General features: G+C 48.2%; 1 protein-coding gene and 1 pseudogene across 1 annotated transcript in view; both read right to left on the bottom strand.

The window, feature by feature from the left end:
* LOC142585313 (solute carrier organic anion transporter family member 74D-like) overlaps positions 1-21,245 on the bottom strand; it is a 572,676-nt gene that overhangs the window by 236,089 nt on the left and 315,342 nt on the right. The gene's annotated exons all lie outside the window — the stretch shown is intronic.
* On the bottom strand, positions 10,721-11,082 carry LOC142584381 (DNA-directed RNA polymerase III subunit RPC10 pseudogene; annotated as a pseudogene).

Below are 21,245 nucleotides of genomic sequence, written 5' to 3'. Positions count from 1 at the left end.
TGTGAAGGTGTTCAGTGAGCATTGATAGACAATCGGTGTAAATGTGCAGAGGGGTGAAATGAGGCAGAGTCCGTATGTAGGCTATAGTGCCTCTAGTGAAGCGACGGTTTCGGTGGCGTAAGAAGAAGTGGCACCGATGAGTTTAAACTTGCCGACCTTCGTGATGTGGCCAGTTCGATTACAAAGTATGAAAGGAGCGCCAGCAGAGTGGGAAGTATATGATCCATCAGTATACAGGTGGTAGGCCGGCAGAGCGGTAACAGAGGTGCCTCTTGAAGTTGAAAGATGTGATGAGAAAAACGAGATTTGAGGCTGGGATGACAGTCCCAAGGGTTCAGTGGGTATTGGACTTGTGTAAGATTGTAGGTGCCAGGGCCATAACAGGCAAGGGCCTTGAGCGCGAATAAAGAAAAGTGTGCATTTAAGCGGTCGAGTTTAATGGGGAGTGGTAGTGCATTAGCCAAGACCTGAAGAGATGAGAAGACGAGAAGAAGAGACGACGGGACCAACGCGCCCACGGTGCCTACAGAGATTTCGCACTGCAGGTTTTAAGGCTTGACGTACCGGAAAAAATTTTTTTTCTTCTGTCCGCTTTTGAGAGAGGTCACCACTTGGACGAAGCATGCTACATTCATGGCACCAGGTACTGCATGAAGCAGATGAGAAGCGCAAATTGCGATGCGAATGCACCCCGCCAACAGAGCTCACCGCGGAAAGCTAAGACGCGGAGCTCCAGCACTTATATTCCAGATGTTATTTGCTGTGCACTTGAACATTGTCGGCTACCTAGTCATCAAAACAGGGGAAGATCAGAAAAAGAAAATTCCCCGACGAAGTATGAAATGTGTATAAAATAAATACCGTTGGGTATATCATGAGAAGCCTACAAACAAGGACACCAAATAAAACATAGGGCAAATTACTCGTACTTACTAATTCAATCAAAAGAATGACAAATGGTGGCAATAAAAGTGGATGAGAAAACAGCTTGCCGAGGTGATGAACCATCCCACGTCTTCGCATTACGCGTGCGATGCTCTAAACAATCCAACTACTCCGACGCCGGTTTCCCCATTCACTTTCTTGGGTATTTATGTGTTCTACTAGTACTAACATTGGGAGTGTTAGCCAGCGCCACCAATCACAAGCCTTGCGCCGCGGTAGCTCAATTGGTTAGAGGATCACACGCGTTATGCGAAGACTTGTAATCGTTCCCCACCTGGAACTAGTTGTTTTTTCATCCACTTTCATTGCCACTATTTATTATTTCCTTATTTCACATTGTAAGTACGAGTAATTTCCCCTATGTCTTCCTTGGTGTCCTTGTTTGTTGGCTTCTCATGATATGATTAATAAAAATCGGGCCCCTCGGTTAATCCCTTTTCTTCTCGTTTATACCACTCGGTATGTATCATGGGGCCGCTGGGTGTGCACACGTGCGCGGGGTTGTGCCTCAGGAGCCAATGGGTATATGCCACTCATCAATGAGCCTTTCTTGACGTCAACTTCGGTAACTGCAAGTATCTCTTCAACATCACACCTACACGGTGAAGTGCACGTAATGAGATTTTTCTTGCAAATGATGGTTGGCGTCGACGTCGTGCTTTTTCTTCGACTCTCAAAAGGCGCGTTCTCGCCCAACATGACCTTCAACATCGCGTTTATGCTCTCTAAGGGCTTTCATAGAACATATTGAGCTAAAAGGCTGTGGCTGCTACCGAAGGGGTTCACAAAGAATGTTGTGATTTTTTCGTTAATCATAAAATTATGAAGTATATATAAAAAAACTACAAATATTGCCATAGTGAACGCGGTGGTTATGAGCGATAACATGTGAGACCTGCACGTGTGTACTTTGGCTCCAATGGCTGTCCCAATGCTAACTCGCTATCCGGTGCGTGATCGCATTGTCGCTGGGATTGAACCCCCGACTCAAGACACAACAGCACGATTTTGAAACCGTACCAATGCTTCGCTCAATGCTACGCCAACTGCAGTCGAGCACTTCTTAATACACTACGGAATGACTTGTATAACGAAGGAAGCAGTGTCACAGGAGTGGCGCACAGACGGTGAGGTCGAACCCCTGACTCAAGACACAGCAGCGCGATGTTCAAACCGTACGAATGCTTCGCTCATTCCTACGCCAACAACAGTCGAGCAATTCTTTATATTATGGAATGACCTGTATAACGAAGGAAGGCTGCTACGATCGGCCTGCGGGGGCTGGCGATCTTCGGATGATGCGACCTCCGAAGATCGCCCTTCCCAGCCCGCTGCGACGACTCGCTTTCTAAAGAAAACAATGCGCCGCCTGCACAGCCCAACGGCGCCGACATGTCTAGTGAGAGTCGGCTGACCGAGTATTGTTAGTTGATTCGTAGTCGCCTTCACGGTTTGCTTGGAGCAAGAGAACTCCTGGAACAGGGTGTTTTGCGGTGCGATCTCACGGGCCCCAGAAGTCGGCACAGTCAATGGACACACGCGGCGGCTACTGACTGCGCGGTCAGCTCTGGGATCAAGAGGCGCCTGCTCGGGTCAAGAACCCTGTCTGCAAGAACCTTCTCACCTCAGTGTGTTCAGTGAAACCAAAGTGCGAAAGTGAGTGTGTGAACCCTCCCCCTCAAAGGCGGGTCGACCACGATGACATCGAACGCTCGCATTGGACGAAAATTGAACGGCCGTTTTTCCTCACCTAGGGATCTAGGGAGGACAGAGTGTTTTTAAGCGGCCGTTGCCGGCTGCTCATTGTGAATTCTCTTTCAGTCATGCTAGACTGATGAAATATAAAGTTCTCCACCCTTCATGTAGATACCGTAAAGAAATCCCATATTCCTCAATCTCGATGACAAGTTCCTCCATTCCTCAACGTCCTTAGCGTGAATGAGTCGGACGACGGCATGAGCCAGCTACCATCTACTTCATGCCCTACCCCAACTCTTATAAGGCGTGTCACAGAAGTGGCTCACCGGCGGTGCGATCGAACCCCTGACTCAAGACACAGCAGCAAGATTTTGAAACTGTACATTTGCTTCGCTCATTCCTCTCCCTACTGCAGTCGAGCACTTTTTCATAACGAGGGCCCTCGCAAAGAACTCGTCCGGTCGTTTCATTGACCCTCCCCCCCACCTCGGAGAGACAAAGCGAGACACGCTTGGCGGACCCAGCGTTGTTTGTTGATTCACTGTCGCCTTGAAAGACCAATGGGAGCAAGAAACTCCTGGAAAAGGGTGTTCAACGGCGTTCTCTCGGCGACTCCGGTAACCGCCACGGTCGTTTGACAAACGTCCCAGTTAACTGCGGGGGCATTCCAGGAACCAAGACGCGCAAGCTTGAGTCAAGCGTGACAGCCCCTGTCTACGACGCCCTTTTCCGTTCTGTGTGTTCAGTGAGACACAGATGCGGGAGTGCGTGAACCCTCGCCCTCAAAGTGCGTCCTTCGACAACTTTCGACGCTCCTTTTGGACGAAGGTTGAAGGGCAGTTTCCCTGTTCCAGAGATCTAGGGAGGACAGAGGGGTTTTTAAGGACCCGTTTTCGGCTTATCGGTGTGCTTCACTTCAGTCATGTTAGACTGATGAGATGTAACGTTCTCCCCTCTTCGAGCAGATGTTGTAAATAAACCAAGTACTCCTCATTCTTCATGAGATCACGTTCCTCCCTTCAACAACGTCCTTAGCATGGATGAGTCGGACGACGGTCTGGGCCAGCTACCTCTTTTGACATGCCCGACGCCAACTTGTACAATACACGGGGTATTCCAATTGCGGCTGGCATTGGAGACACTTTATTTAAAGAGTACTGCGCAAGTTCAACGCAGTATAATGAGACGCTCTTGGAAGACGTCTCTGTGACTCGATACCGCCTCGCATCTACAAGTAAAATCCAAGCGCAACATATATTATCGCTGTATGTTAAGACTTTGCGTCCGTACGACGTGTTATACGGCGTTTCTTTTTTTTCTTTAAGCTGCAGCAAATTTTTAATAAACTGCGTGTTACAGACAGCCAAATTGTGACCCTTGACCAAAATTATTGGATGGGGCGGCCATTACTTTATTTATGTATTTATTTTATTTATTTGTAAAATACCTTACAAGGCCCCTACATGGTGCATTGAGTAAGGAAGGCAATGAATCAAGTAAGCACATACGACCTTGCAACAATATAAGGTAGAGAAAAAGAACACACCAGCCAAGTGTACAGCCTAAAATTTAGAGAAAGATATTGGCCATATGCTGCTGTGTTTGAGTACAATAAAAAGGAACTCGATGAGTTGACTACAAACGTATTACAATGCAAGGAAGAAGTAAGAAAAATAAAACCGAACAGTGAGTATGATAGCAATGGTTAACGAGGGTTAATCGAGTTGAGCGAGTGCCTGAAATTTTCACGGTCAGTTTCCGCAACTATGTTATCGGGGAGGCTGTGGCGCGTGCACATGAATTGTAACGACAAATCAAAATGAAAAATTGAAAAATAAAGATATTTATGCTAATTAGCATGTCGATTAATTACTTTCCGGCTCATATTTTAATCCATGAATTGTAGCTAGTTAATTTGCAAGGCCGATCGACTTGGAACGAATTTTGAGGATGGCAGCGGTTTCGACAAATAGGCCTGCAGTGGGCGGCCGTCGTAAGGCGCCAGCGGCACGTCAGCGGATGGATGGATGGATGGATGGATGGATGGATGGATGTAATGAGCATCGCCTTTGGAACGGGGTGCTGGGTTGCGCCACCAAGCTCTTGCTATTATACTGCCTAATGTCCTACCTAGGTTTAAAAAAAAACACTATGAACTCCCACAACCAAATTTTCTGATCCCCTTTTGCGAACTGTGCTTTTCTACGTCTCCGTTTTTTATCGTTTCCCTACTTTTCTTCCACCTATCCTCCAATCGCCTCTCACTAATCCCTATTGCTGACAAGTATGCTTTTCCTCTGCTCTCGCTGAACGCAAGGGCTTCAAGGAGGCCAGTGGTGCCTAAATCGACGGCTGGGTAGACGTCTTCATCATCAGCATCATCAGCCTGGTTACGCCCACTTCAGGGCAAAGGCCTCTCCCACACTTCTCTAACAACCCCGGTCACGCACTAATTGGGGCCATGTCGTCCCGGCAAACTTCTTAATCTCATCCGCCCACCTAAATTTCTGCCGGCCCCTGCTACGCTTCCCTTGCCTTGGAATCCTGTCCGTAACCCTTAATGACCATCGGTTATCTTCCCTCCTCATTACATGTCCTGCCCATGCCCCATTTATTTTTCTTGATTTCAACTAAGATGTCATTAACTCGCGTTTGTTCCCTCACCCAATCTGCTCTTTTCTTATCCCTTAACGCTACACCCATCATTCTTCTTTCCATAGCTCGTTGCATCATCCTCAATTTAAGTAGAACCCTTTTTGTAAGCCTCCAGGTTTCTGCCCCGTAGGTGAGTACGGGTAAGACACAGCTAGTGTATGATAGCCGTGTCTTACCAGACGTCTTCACATTCTAATAAAACATGCTCCATAGTTTCCCTAGCTTCACCGCAGAACCACATGCTTCTTCTTCCTCCTTATGTCTCGCTTTATAGGTGCGTGTTCTAAGGCATCCCGATCTCGCTTCGAAAAAGTAATGAGCTTTTTTTTGAGTTATCATAAATTGTTTCTTTCCTGATTTCGATTGTTTGAGCGGCATGCTGGCGAACAGCGCCGCCAACGACAGAAGTCAAGCACTGGCATGTGAAGCAGACGACGGGACCAACGCAGCTCGCGCTGGTTCAAGAGATTTCGCAATGCAGGTTTCAAGGCCTGACGTACAGGAAAACAAATTTTCGTGTGTCCGCTTTTGAGAAAGGTCGCCAGTTGTACGGATCATGTTATGTTCATGGGGCTAGGTACTGTATAAAGCAGAAAACACGTGCAAATTGCGATTCGGATGCACCCCGCCAACAGGTGTCGCGGCGGTGAGCTAAGACGCGGAGCTCCAGCACTTATATTCCGGATGTTATTTGCTGTGCGCGTTAACATTGTTGCATACTTAATCATGTAAACAGGGGAAGATCGGAAAAAAAAGATTCACCGACGAGGTACGAAAGATGTATAAAATAAATGTTATTGGGTATATCGCGAGAAGCCTCCCAACAAAGAAAGACACCAAGAAAAACATAGGGCAAATTACTCGTACTTACTAAATGAATGAAAAGAATGGTAAATAAAGGCAATGAAATCGGCTGAAACACAGCTTGCCGCAGGTAGAGAACGAGCCCACGTCTTCGCAGTACGCGTGCGATGCTGTAACCATTTGAACTACTGCGACGCCGGTTTCCCCATCCACTTTCTTGGGTATTTACGTGTTCTACTAGAACTAACATTGGGAGTGTTGGAACCCCTGGCACAACACACAGCAGCACGGTTTTCAAACCGTACGAATGCTTCGCTCATGCCGACGCCAACTACAGTCGAGCGCCTCTTTACAGAACGGAATGACCTTGTAACGAAGGAATAACTCTGTACCTGTTCTTCTGTGAGCTGTGCACTGCGCGATCTTTACGAAGAAGTGACCTATATAATGAAGGATTTCGGACGGCCCAAGCACTTCGTCTGTACTACAATTCTTTGACACGACTGCTACGTATACGTCGCGTCCCGCATAGCACGAGCTAGAGCACATGTATGCGCCCTATTGCTTCCATTCGGCCACTAGAATCAATGACTTTCTTCCCTGCGTCGTGGTAGCTAACGCTTTGGGACGCTGTGATACCTAAACTGAACCCTTCCGTCGGAGTCGGCTCTCATTCCCCTGCAGTCCTTTCCCCGAAGCTGAACACTATGAAGATGCTGCGAGACATTGTACCGCCTTCCAGTTCGACCCAAGTTGTACCGTTTATTTCTGGAGTAAAAAAATTCACCAACGGTTGTGATACTGTGCGAAATATGCGCGCGTTTTTATTTCGAGATATATAGGCTGGCGCGGCCAATCTGTCTCGTGCGGGCCATTGCAAACGGAGGGAGTGTGGCGTGACTACCTCGCTAATCGTGAGATCGCGAGTCGGTACGTGACGCGTGGGCGCGATTCACAGCAGCCGCCGCAGACAGACACTCCTTTCATTCAGCGCTTTGCTTCCCTATATGCTATCGGTGGACGCGCTCTCTGCATGCAATCGGTGAAGAGACGACGGCGCGATATTCTTGCGCCATCTTGCAAAGGTCGTCACAGCAGAGCCCGTTCCCCCCTCCTCCTCGTGGTGCCTCTACACCCTCCTCCTCCTCTTTCCTCCTCGCGCTCTGTTCGCTATCATCGTCTTTCATGCCCCGCTGCGCTTCGCGTTCGCTCTTTTATCCTTCGCTGTGCTCGTTCGCTCGGTTACACCGACGCCGTCGGTCAACGCAGGAACGGGCGCCTAATAGCTGCGCTCTTAAATTATGGACAAAAAAAAAGGAGATTTACGTCCACCTCTTCTTTCTTTGTTGTTTCTCGAGCTGCTTCTCTGATAGCACGTGTGTCGGTAAGTTCTCGTTCTCTGTTCGTTGCAACTATATTTACATTTGCAATGCTTCGTCATTCTTAACGCAATCTTCAGTCATGGTCCATTCCACACAGCTTACCGCCACGAGAGCCGCCGGTGGCGATAAGCGCGAATACGTCGGTGCGTTTGCGTTCGCCGTCGATGCACAGCAAACAGTCATGCACCGTACGCAACTATAGTTGGGAAGCGCGAGCAAGAAAAATATACCCTAAAAGGAAGGAAGGCTGATGGATTGATAAAACGGCAAATGGCGACTACAAATCTGAGTGTTCGGCTTCGTATACCCCAAGATCCGGAGCCGTTACAGCTGCGGAGACGCAGACAGGCTATTCCCATGGTACACGAAGCTCTTGCGTATGAACGACTCCTTTATTAATGTTAGAACTACTAGACCATAGCAAAGCAGCGTCGGAAATGTGCAGTGTTCAGAGATGGAAAGGCAATATTCGGAGCACGCGGCAGCTACCGTCTCTTTCTTTTTTTTCTGCGCCACAGGTGAGCTCTAGGTGGTTGCCGTGGGACCAAATACAGTCATCCCCAGTGCGTCACATAGGATCTCACTCTCACTGTACACGACGATGCATCAGCTCGGTGTCCCCAACGCGTACATTCGGTGCAAAAAAGTGCCGGCGACCCTGCGCTTCGAGTATCGCGTATCAATTGCTGCGCACGGTACGTGTACAATGTTGCATACAGATCGCGCGCATCCAGTCTTTCCACCGTTCCATCTGGTGAGGCCGCGATGAAAAACGATCGAAGTGAATGGCCTAACCAGCTTCAGTCATGTTGCAATTACTGTACGTGCACCCGAAAATACATGTTTGATCAAGACAACAAACTGGTGGGCTATATTTCTACTGCATAACCTGAGGCAAAGCGCAAGATAACACGTAGAGCAAAGCACGTGGATGATTTTGCCGAAAGGAAACCTACGTTGCGACGGTATTCTTTTTCTTTTCTTTCTTTCTTCCTATTGTACTACATAGAATATATGGTGTAACCATGTGCAATAAAATTCGGTTGTTAGTAGCGCTGTGTCTTCGTTTCCTTCTGTTGTCCTACACGTGCTATTTTACTCTTTGCCTCAAGACATGTTTGATCAGATTTGGTTTCACGTGGCATTTCGGCAACGGAAAACATTAAAAAAAACGATGGAACACATTAAACAACGTAGCTTATAGACAAGAGAAAGGCTGAGCGCTCGGTCAGTGACGTCACGGAGAAGAGGCCGGCGGCGTGCTCGGGGGTACGGGTTGAATGAAGGGATCGCGCCCTTATGGACAACGTTAACCAGAACGCCGATATTCTTCTTTTCTTTTAGGCACAGTTGAGCTGATGGCCCGCGGAGAACAGAGGGTGTTCCAATATTATTTTATTTATGAAAAACTATTTACGCACTGCATTATTAAAAAGCCCGTCCATAAAGAAATGAACTGGTTCAACCTTAGGACTGAGAACGAATTTCGGGCAAATGATGACAGGGAGCATGGCTTATATTGAAAAGTCACAGTGCTGCACTCTTCTTCAAAGTAGCTCCTTTGCCTTGATTTATCATCGGCGTCAAAAAGTTTGCCGTTCATGCGACCACAAAAGTCCTTCAACAAAATGTTAGCAGTGCACCATAAAACATATCTCATGAAAACTTCACTGGTGGGCCCTTCTTCACATTCGGGACACATGCATTTATTCCAGTCTAGATTAGGCTCTAAACGAATAATTTCGCTTTCGAGGCATTATTACATACAGTACCGCACTCCACACATTTACAAAACCTCAAATGAGTTTAGCAATGGAGAAACAAAACATTCGTGCAACCATTTACAAAGAAACAGCTCCCTTATTCAGCAGCACTTCAGCTTTTCTCTTCTTTGCCTCAGCATTGGCACCCAATATTCTGTCATTGATCTTGAGGTAACATGAACGCATGAGTTTTCGGCGCCGATTTGTAATTGCCCCAATAATTGGGCACGCAGCACTTATTAGGCATGTCCTGGCATGAACGTAATCCACATTCCGTGGCAATGAAGGCTTGCCTGACAAACAACCGCAATCGCAGCACAAGCACAGAGACTACACGCACGGTTCACGTCCAGAAAAAAAGTACGCTCGGAAGCATGTCGCAACATGCCAGGACTTTTCTAATCCCAAAGCCACAGTGTAACCCGAAGCTATCCAAGGAGCGGCAGGGTTCCCGGAACTAATCGAATAGTTATCGCCGTCGTCACCCACTCGGTCTTCCGCGTCTTATTTTCAACACAGGTGCGTCGCTCATAGCTTCGTAGCACGCTGCACGGAACTTCTGTGTGGGCCTTTTTTGCGAGACGTATATAGCTCAAGGGGAGAGGGTACAGACAGACGGCCTTAAGTTCTCTAGAGGGTGTTGGCCCGGTGCCCAATACGCCGTCAAACTTTCGGTGAAAATGCAGTGCTCTTCTAGTTGCTTGTTTAGGAAAATGCCGATTTATGCATTGAAGCAAAACAGTAACAGGAACACCAATGCACTTCGTCGGACACCTTAAAAAATAATATCTCGAGACTGGCAAAGTCCTGAGAATTCGCTTCAAGTGGATACGCCTTGCGAACTCAGCGGCTACAATTCCCAAATTGCAATATGCACCGTAAAATAATTAAGCACTTAATTATCGCAATTAAGCATACTGGTTTCTCGTAGGAGTGGTGGCCACCTCATCGCGTAATTTAGTTCCGGGGCCTTAGAATTGTGCCGTCTGCCGAGAGAATTTTCCTTTTCAATTCGGTGCAGCTAAAAGAGGAACACCCCGTTTATGAAAAACACAGCGAACGTAACTGCGTTTTTTTTTTTTTTTTTTTTGCGCGCAAGAGACCTCATCGTCGCGTTTCCAAGCGCTCTGCTTATAGCCGACGTTTTTCGCTGTCATCGTGAATCTGTCTTTCCTTTCATATTCCTCAGATCTGGGACCAGTCTTAAAACACGGCCACCGTCCGCTTAGCTTTCTAATTAGAACACATCCGTAGTACCTGTCGACACAGCTGAAAGACATACTCGCCGCGGAGAGGACGCACACAAAAAGGAGCGCACGCTGACGACGCACTGCCGAATTTTTATAGATTTTACAACTTTTCGACGTAAACTTATTTCCAATTTCTTTCAAGGTATGTACGTGCTCTGCACTTTCCGCGTTTCCATGATACCAAAGAAGAAGAAGAAAAAAAAAAAATTGGCGCGAGGCAGTGGCTGACGGAGATGAGCGGACCAGTTCACTCCTTCCACTGGTGGCCGCATTGGGCACTGCAGCACTTGTAGAACGTGGTCATGGGTTCGTCCGCCGATCGCGTCTGTATCTGCATGAAGAAGGCGCGCCTGTGTCCGCACAAGGGGCACTGCTCCTCGGTCGAGTCGACGTTCTCCCAGGCGGCGGCGCCTCCCAGCACGTCGTCGACGTCCTTGAGCCGCGTGTAGACGCGGGTGCGAATGCAACTCTTGATGTAGTACACGAACGGGCAGGTGTGGCAGGCGAAGTAGAAACCGTCCTCGCCTCGGTCCACGTAAAGCATATTCGCGCAGGTTGCGCAGAATCGAATCATTTTGCGGGGCGTTTCTCGTTCGTTTCCTCTCCGGAACAGCTCCTGCCCGCGAAATTCGAGATTGTTTTAGACTGCCCGTGTACGTATATATATATATATATATATATATATATATATATATATATATATATATATATATATATATATGCATTTGCGGAAAACAGTGATTTTTTGTCTCTTCTCGTGTGATTTCGAAACTATAGGAGATGCCACAGACTCGATCATCCTCAAGTATTTCATTCCTTGCGCGCACTAACAATTTCAAACACATTTTTCTTTGCCCGCAAGCTGTCGAATGTCGGAACGAGGTACCTGGTTCTGTCCGTGAGCTGCCACTGTCGGATCATAAACATATATATATATATATATATATATATATATATATATATAGTTGTGGCTAAAGAAATCACGCTGGTCCCGGTAGTATAACGAAGGAAAAGAGAGTACGACGTACGGTTGGGTTTGCACGGTATAGGTTACTAACGTTTCAGCTGGTGGTCCACCAGCCGAAACGTCAGTGCAATATACTGTGCTTATTCAACGTACCGTCGTGCTCTTTTTTCTTCGTTTTACTACCGGGGCCAGCGTTTTCCTCAAGCCATAACTATATCGAGAGAGAGAGAGAGAGAGAGAGAGAAAGAGAGAGAGAGAGACCCTCCGATGATTATGTGCCGCACAATAATCGTACCCGCCTACATTCAAGTAAGTTTACTGCACTGCATGATTCTTTTTTCTTTTTTTCTCATTAATCCTCTAAGCTGATGTTGCTATAGAGGCAAAGTACGCCCGCCTCGCATAGGAACGTTCGCTACGCTCATATTCTTTTTATAGAACATTTGTATAATTTAAAAAAAATTAAGCACTCTATATACGTAGCTGTGTCGACGTCTAGACGGCATTGTGAATAACGCGTCGTGTCTCCTACAAGGTATGATATTTCTACATAATATATGTTCTGTGATCCGGCGCTGCTGTCGGTATAGAAAACTTATGGTGCAACTAGAATAACTTTCATCACTCGGTGCGCATCATATACTCTAGACGCCACCACCGAGTGTTAGCGGGGAGAAACGCTGAACCGTGAAAATTCTATAGTTTGGAAAACCGTGTAGGAAAGTCAAGTTGGTGGAACGACGCGTTAAAAATATACAGATGCCGATTATTTTTTTTTTCAGCGCACATAAATTGCCAAATTATTGTTTCGCCGCGAGTCGTGATCACCCAAGAAGTGCATTATCTGGCACTGAGGCCTTCACAGCAGGACAGAACGCGCAAAGAGCCAATGGAACCATGCAGCGAGGCCGTTGCAATAACCACGGTCTCTCCATCAGAACGTATCGAGTTGCCGTACAATGACGCGTCACTCTGTGCGCAGCAAAATGCGTGAGCGACGCTGTACCTGCAAAAACGACAGCAAACACAGATACGAAATAGAAATCTTGTGGCAAGACAAACATCTATACCTCAGAGCAGTGGCTGGCTGGCTGGCTTGCCTTGATTTACTTTGCTTCGCTTGCTTGGTTGCTTGCTTGTTTGCTTGCTCCTCATTTGTGGCGCTTAATCCCCCCGTAGTGGCTGTCCCCCGTCGTGTTGTTGTTATTCTTCTCCTTCCTATGACGTGTGTGGCTCCTACCCACTACGGGGGATAAGCCAAGAAATGGACGGTTGTTGTAGCGCCAGAATACGGCTCGTACCCACTAGGGCATTGGCCACATTGGAGGTAATCAAAAGTGCACCACACAAATGACAAATAGAGATTAAAAAATAAAGCCGCTGGTTCTGTAGTTGCTTCTTATGATGCATGGTGCGCTGTGCGATTTATTTTCTCTCTCTCTCGCTCTTTCTTGCATTTCTTGTTATTTAAGTGTCTAGCGAGATGCCGATCCTTCTTTCGTTAAATCTGTGTGATTGTTTGTATGTTCTTAAGTGCAAAGAAAAAAAAAAACCTCGCTTCCTTACTGCTGCTAAGCAGAAGTGGGCAAATGCCCTCATTTTTTTTTTTTCTCTTTCACGCCGCAAGTGCTCACCTAACCCTCACGCCGAAAAATTTGACCGCCCTTCCGGACCCTCGTCCTCACCTACAAAAACTTTATCCGCCCTCCTTCACACTCAGCCTCACACTGACAAGGCTACCATCCTTCTCTTACCTTCCACTTTCTACAATTTAAAATAAAACATTTGCCCGACTCACGAGCTTAGTTTACAACGCTGATTGTCTGGTGCCATTCCTATTGTCAAAGCGTGCCACACTGCTTTGCTTTTTATGCGCTTGACCATAGGTCGGCAAAATAAACGGAGCTCACTCAGACTCACTCACAAATTATATATTTTGCTTGGAGCCGACTCGGACTCAGGCTCACCGAAATTCTACTCAGCCGAGCTCAGTCGAACTCGGACCCTTGCGGCTCGAGGTGACGTCTGGGCCAGGAATCCACCAAGCTCATCGACGAGTACGTTCGGTATTAGGAATGAAGGAAAAGGGGTTTATTTTACACTATTTACACTGGCTCCAGATACAGAAGCCCACTCCATACAGGAGCATATTAAACGGCCGAGTTCGCATCAGGACACGGCAGCCCCACTGCTCCAAAGGTCTCCGCTTTTAATACCATCGTCTTTCCTAGGCGACTAGACTATGGCAGCTGATGACTGTATCGCGGCCAATCACAATCGTCGAATCGGTCGCAATATGCCGCCCATGGTACCAATACGCACTCGCAAGATATGCGGAGGCTTAGGTGCAACATCGGAGGCGGAGTTCGGCGGAACGGTGTAACTGCGCTGACGAGACCTACTAAATTATAGAAACTCTGACGGCATCGAACTTGCTCGCTTCTCGCAACAACGCAGCCCCCCGCACGCCTTGTTTGACCTTGGCCCCAAAGGAGACAGGGAATGTTTACACGGCATGCACTACAGACCCTCTTCGCGGAGCAGTTTGTTCTAGAGGAACGAGATGGCGCTTTCGGAGGCGCACCGAACGGAGAGGTACAAGCACAGTTCTCAATAGGGGATCAGAAAATTTGGGCGTGGTAGTTCATAGTGTTTTTTTTTCTTTTTTTCATTGTTTAACCCAGGTAGGACATTAGGCAGTACAATAGCAAGCGCTTGGTGGCGCAACCCACCGCCCCTTCCAAAGGGGATGTTCATAACATCCATCCATCCATCCGCACGTCGCCTCAGAGAAAGCGCACGAATACGAAACCATTATCGCTTCTGCCCTGCTACTGCGCGATCAGCTGTAGGAACGGAAATGCAACTGGGTGTTCGCCAACGCACGGTACGGCATTCATGCAGCAAAATGTGGAGCAGTAGAGGGTAGACGTGTGCAGTAGTTCGCTACAGAGATCGTTACCGGCATATTAGCAAACGGAATGAATCTGTGTAACCAAGACCACGAACCGCTGCTACACAAGGACTGCCTGTGTTGCCATCCCTTCGCAATGCACGGATTTCCTTGAGGAGAAAGAAGAAAAAAATCACTAATGCGTCAGCTTTGTATCGCTGACTTCGAAAGAAAGGACTTTAATCTCGGAAGATCGGCAAGGGCGAGTACCGCTCGTTACACAGTGACAAAGGGAGCAGCGCCTCTTCCCGGCGTAGATTATCTCACGACGTCTGCACCATCCACCCCAACTCACACGCAAACTTACGCCCACCATTATATTTTACAATGCATGCCTACGGATGGCGAACTAGGCAAAACGTGGATGTATGTCCTGAGTGCTCTCATGCTTCTAATAAATCTATAGCAGTGTTTTTCATGCCGAATGTTTCAGGCTGGTTACGGGGATCTGAAAACGGAGAATTTGCCGGAATTAATTATTATATACCAAGCAACTATGCGTTAATCCATTCAACTATTCTGCTAGGCTTATTCTTGAGGATCAGTGCAAGAGCTCGACATCGTATAGGTTGAGCTAAAGAACTTAATCCGAGTGTTTACAGTACATAAACTCGCCCTATCAATGCTGTTGGAATGCGCGAGCTTAAGAATAAAACAGACAAGTTTTGGTTGTACTGTAGGCGGCCTCTAGCTATATTACCGGCATTTCTTTTTTTTTTCTCTTCATCTTGATGTTTCCTTTAGCTCATATGTCAACAGGCACTATCAGTGCCCGAACATCCTCAAACCAAAATGTTTGCCCATTCAATCAGAGCAAGAAATTGTTAATTCGACGGTGTTTACGTCGGATAAAGGAGTCCGCTGACCCATATAGTGATCAGTGACAGAAGAAAGATGATCTCAGGGTGACGTCAAGAAGCGGGTGTCACTCCTCCCGCTATCGTCGCCACTTTCAGTGGCTACAGCTTTCAATATGTTTAACTACAACTAACATCAACAGCTATTTATGACTTTAGTAACATAAAAGTGGGCTTCGACGTACATCTTCACTGGGGAGACTTCCCGCCGGCGCAGTTCAAAACCTTAAGACTTTAGACCTATCACGCATATGATCTGAGTGAATTTTCTGTACTTCAACAGCATACGAATTGCCTTTTCCTCATTTAACCTTCCATGGTTTCCGCACCCTCCCTCACCTCACTACGTAAGGGTGAGGGCAGATGAGGGTGAGGAAGGCCCTCGTGAGGGTGCGCCCATGTCTGCCGCTGAGCGATGTGTACGTGTGGAGGGACCCTAGCTAGGCAGAGTTAATCTGCCTTTAGTTTCTTCATCCCACGCGCCTAAATGAATCGAAAAAAAAAAATTGAATGACTCTTAAAGCTTCGCCTTTAGGAGTGGAACGCCGATAGCATTCAAAGACACCAGACTGTTTCTCACGCTTCCCGGCAATTGCAGCTTTTGTAACCGTAATGTATGCCTGGAAACGCTGGCGGCAAACGCTATGCACTGAGGCGATTTTTCTGGTTTCTTTTCTTTTGTTTGCCCCCATGGCGGGCGCAGCCGCTGCCGCGCAAGCACGGAGGCGAGCGCCATCTCGAGGGTGTTGCAAAGAACGGAGCGGGGCGCGCCGCTCCTGCTAAGACAGACCTCAAAGGGCAGCTGGAAAAGGGGTTTGCGTTTTGAGTTTCCGCGTAATTAGGTTTTCTCGTACGTTCAAATTACAATCCGACGCTATGATGTCTAAAGGTTGTGTGTAAGCCGTACTTTACGAATTTTTTGCGGCATTTTACTTTGAGAAATTCAATCAGTTCAGTATCGCCTCTGCGCCAGGCGGAGAGCCTGCGTGGATCGGAACGCGGGGTTCGGGATGATTATCGATACAAAATTATGAAAAGGGGAGAGAGAGAGAGAGAGAGAGAGAGAGAGAGAGCTTTATTTTCATGTTGGGTGGTGCGGTGGAAAGGCCCTCAGTCTAAAACACCTTAAACTTCGTAAAGTAGTGCCATGCTTTGAAGAATGCCGCCTCCTCCTCGCGCACTCTGGCCGAGGCCGACACCGCGTCGCTATTGGCCTAATAGCATCACGTGGGGCTCGCGCCGTGCATCAGCATCCATTTGTGCTCGAGAAGCGTGTACGGAGTGGCGAGGAGCGCGTGTTGGCGCCGTTGCTACGCTCGAGCAGTGTAGGCGGCGTCACGGCCGTGCAGGGAGCGTGAATGAGAGGAGAAACGAGGAGCAGTGAAGGCGGAAGAGGACAGTGTCACCACTTTACGAAGTTTAAGGGGTTTTACCCTCAGTCCACAACTTCGCTTGCGGTATTCTTCACCACAGCACTGATAAACGCTGCAAGGTACCGTTGTTCGTCGGCGCTGGCTGCTTCTGTCTGCCACCCGGCACGAGGTTTAGGGGAGAGATTTGTAGGGGCAGGCAGGGGAGGTGGGGCTGGTCCACACGACCAGAGGATATGGGATGTGTTCGGGTGTTCGCCACAGTATCGGCAGGGTTGGGGATCTTCAGTTAAGAGGCCCCCCCGGAGGAGGTGCTGGTGCGCTGGTGTAGGGAGTGTTTCAGTCTGCATGCCTGACGAATCAGTACACCCTGTTCACGGGTGAGCACTTTGCTGAGCTTGGGGAACTTGCGCCTTGCCTCTTGATATGGCCGCAGAAGCAGGGGAGCCCACCTTTTCGTCTGGGCTGGTCGCGGAATGCAGGTTGCCTAAAGATTACGCGTGAGATCGATTTATGTGGGCACACAGACGTCGTCTGGGAAACGTCAACGGCGAATATAGCTTAAAACATACCTAAAATCAATTTTAGAGTACGTGCGCGCAGTCAACCGCAACACGCAGCACCTCGCGACATCGACGTCAAAGAAGGATTGCAAAAATCCGAGAAAACGCCGCGTTACAAGTTTTCGTTGGCTGCCACGCTGCTTGCATGTGCTCTTCTCAGTTATGGCTTGTATAGTGGGACGCTCTCCACGTCGCTGCAACCGCAGAATTAAGCGACAGTTTTCGTCGTGTTAAATAGCGAGCAGGCCACGACGTTCAACGCCAATTTGTCGTGTCTTACCATTGAACGTGGCCGATGCGAGCGCCTTGAAGTGTGTAATGCAAAAAAGGGGTAAGGCGTGTAGATACGGACACAGAAGTGGACAACACGAACGCATGCGTTCGGCGTTCGTATTGTCCACTTGTGTCCGTGTCTGCACGCCTTACCCCTTCTTTGCATTATGAAGCCTTACCAACCAGCTCAGCTTACTCTCGTTCGTCTTGTTGAAGTGCTTATTGAAGGACCTTTCGGAGCACTTGAGACGGAGGCCGCAGTGTCATCTTATGCTGCCCCCCCCAGTACCCGTACCTATTTTCGAACAGGTCCGATCACCTCCTGCGCGAGAAGGGGCTTTTGTTTGGTGAGGCTGGCGTTCAGGCCTTAAGCAGATCGAGAGTTCGGGAGCTCGCTGCAAAGGCGGTAGTTGCGGGGCCGACGTTGTCGAACAATGAGAAAGGGTCGGAGGCGCAGCAAGCTGATATTCAGAGCACATCCGAACTGAATAAAATTGAGCCTGTAGCGTTGAAGGCACCAGATACTGGAGAGGACATGCCCGACACGGGAAAGTTAGAAGAGCTATCTGCAGATTTTCTCATCGCGCCTACATCAGATGGACTTAATAGGTTGCTAAAGGTCAGCCGGTCGGCTTTGATAGCCGAGCAAAAAAAGGATGGCAGCCTAGAAAACATGCGCTGCAATGTCAAGGAAGGTATCGCCAAGAAAAATGCTCGTTTTGGGGAAAGAGGTGGGGTCCTGTACCGGAAGTATCTAGACCGCAGGGGAGTGGAGTTCGATCAGCTGATTGTGCCTCAGTGCTACCGTCAGGATCTGTTGCGCTTGTCGCATGGAGGTTCGTGGTCCGGACACCTAGGAATTAAGAAGACTAAGGACCATCTCTTGCAAGAGTACTATTGGCCAGGGTGTTTTCGTGACGCAGACCACTTTGTGAGGACATGCGACACCTGTCAGCGGGTGGGCAAACCAGGGGACAAATCGAGGGCGCCGTTGAAGTTGGTACCTATCATTACGGAGCCTTTTAGACGGCTCGTTATTGATACAGTGGGACCTCTGCCGGTAACAACCACGGGGTACAGACACATTTTGACTGTGATCTGCCCAGCGACAAAGTTCCCTGAAGCAGTGCCGCTTAAAGAACTCAGCTCAGTTGAGATAGTCAATGCACTACTGTCCATATTTGCGCGAGTTGGTTTTCCTGCGGAAATCCAATCAGATCAGGGCACAGTGTTTACTAGCGCTTTGACGACAACTTTTCTCGAAAGGTGTGGGTTAAAGCTGTTACACAGCTCAGTGTACCACCCACAGTCGAATTCCGTTGAGAAGCTCCACTCCGTCATGAAGCGCGTGTTGAGAGCATTGTGTTTTGAACAACAAACTGACTGGGAGCTGTGTCTGCCTGGGGTGATGTTTGCATTGAGGACCGCGTCGCATGCGGCTACGGGGTTTTCGCCAGCTGAGCTGGTGTACGGTCGCTTGCTGCGGTCTCCGCTTCGCATGCTTCGAGACGGATCACTGCCCTCTCCAATGGCTGCAGACCATCTCTCCCATAAATGGCCGCCTCCTGCGCTGGAGCCTCGCTTTGCAACAATATTCCTTTGATGTGCGTTACAAAAAGGGGAGTCTCAAGGGTAACGACGATGGCTTAAGTCGAGGCCCCTAACGTAGGAACCAGCCTCAAAGTTATTTGTTACTCATGTTTTCTTCCTGTGGCAGGATTTTTAACATATTGCTTTTGTTTAGTGTTTCAAAGTGATGACGTGCTTTCTAGTGCAATTTTCCAATTTGTAGACGCGTTCTGAGTGCTGCTAGACTACTGTAAGGAACTAGGCAGTAGTATAAAAGGGGAAAGAGCATGGCATGGCTTAGTGAGGATTGTGTCGTGCTTGCTGACTGAGCGGTTGAGTTTCGGCGTAGTTCTAACGCTTGCTGGGAACGAGAACAAAAATGGCAACTCTCCCGAAGTCACTTTGCAGTGTCCTGTGTGAACCTGAACGTGAGAACGAGGCCTTCTCTGTGCGCTGCGCTCAAGAAACGCCGAGGGACGACCGACTTCGGTTATGTGCATCATCGGGCGACATCCCTCCGGACAGCGGATGCAGTTCCCTGACCATCGGGATCTCCTTCTCCCGGCGGGGCGGCCTGTTACGTTTCGCCTACGACGCGCGGTATAGCCGGCGCGGATGCAACGGACGCCGGGGCTTCGTTCAAAGCGGCGGACATTTTGGCCTGTTCAGCGCTGCCGCAACGCCTCCCCGCCAAGCGCGTCCAGGCATGTTTCAATGCCACGTGTCTTCGTGTGTGCGTGTGTGCATGTTGGTGCCCACGCTTGTCAAAGCGCGGCAGCCGGGGAGAGGAGCTCCCCAACTGTGAAGCGAGGAGGTCTGACCGGCGCCGGCCAGGCGGATGCGTCACTTCTTGTCTCAACGTGCCCGAGCCACGTGCCGTCACGTGCGCCCCATCCAGAGCCGTGTATTGAAAGACATTGAAAGCTATTGAAACCAGCCGGATTTAAAAGACAACTGAGTAGACTATGTGGGCGGAATATTCCAGATATTTTTGGGCATATTCCGTGCCACTTATTTGGGCTCTTTAATGTCCTGTTAGGCGAGAGATATATACCACATGGAATACAAGCCCGTAGATCCCTTTCTTGACATGCCTTACAAGCTAACAGGAGATTACCACTATGTTCCTTAGCGTAGGAATTCATTGTTCTGTGAACTGATATTTGAAAAAAAAATGTAAATAAAGAGAAGCAAATTGTGCAGGAACCATTGACAATGATGGCAATGTAAACGAACAGCTGAATGCTTCTAGAAAGCTACTCGTTTTGTTAAAGGAATGATGCCCTTGAAGGCATATACAGTAGACTGCATGTAAACGCAACTTGAAGGAACAGAAAGAAACGTTCCATTAATTGGGAGTTTTGTTAAGGTGAAGGGCACCAAATTTACTAATAGCTGTTTGAAAAGCACCGAGTGCTTTAGGTTTACTGTAGTGAAACAAGAAAAATGTTATTGCGCTCTGCTTTGATTATTGCTTTGCGTACTTCCCAAAAATACCGCCGGAGGCCTCGCATTCAAATTAGCAATGCAGATTTTCAACTAAATGTCTTCTGTCTGGCCTGAAACAATAACGCGCATTAGAGCAGTAAATGCCTATGTCATGACTGTCACTAAACATTATGGTCTTTGTCACGAACTTCAGAGATTTTACCTTCAACACTCTCCTCAGAGCAGGTAACAGAACATCAGCTAAAGTCTCGTACTCCTGCAGAGTATACGTACCAGTAGTGACAACCTGACTGCAACATTCTTCCATCTTGATAGTGTTGCCTTCCTCCTAAGCATTATCTTGCCAAGCCAAGCCCTCGTGGTGGGAAATGGTGGTGTAGCGCTCGTCATTGTCTTTTCTCCCTTTATGAGTTATATCTTTTTTTTGCACTAATTTTCCTCATTAGCAGAGGTAATAGAAATACTGTTGAAACTTCCGACGCCTCAATTTACCCATAGAGAGAACCAGGCCATTAACCACCACATCTGTGATGGTAGTATAGGTGGCTATGCACATAAGCCGATTTATCATACCTGTGTCATCTTGAGCGGTGCAAATGCTGGTGTGGAAGGCTATTGGCAACTTCAGACACCCCACAGCTCTCACGTGATAATATGTGCGCGCCTCAAAGAGTTATAACGATGGGCCGTTCGACGACGAATGTGCCCCGCAGCTCGTTTGCACGAGAACACGTGCGCTTTGTGTCA

The sequence above is a fragment of the Dermacentor variabilis genome, chromosome 6 (assembly GCF_050947875.1).
Source record: "Dermacentor variabilis isolate Ectoservices chromosome 6, ASM5094787v1, whole genome shotgun sequence".
In the NCBI taxonomy this organism is placed as follows: domain Eukaryota; kingdom Metazoa; phylum Arthropoda; class Arachnida; order Ixodida; family Ixodidae; genus Dermacentor; species Dermacentor variabilis.
Note: the sequence above shows the minus strand (reverse complement) of the source record. Positions and strands in the feature narration are given on the sequence as shown.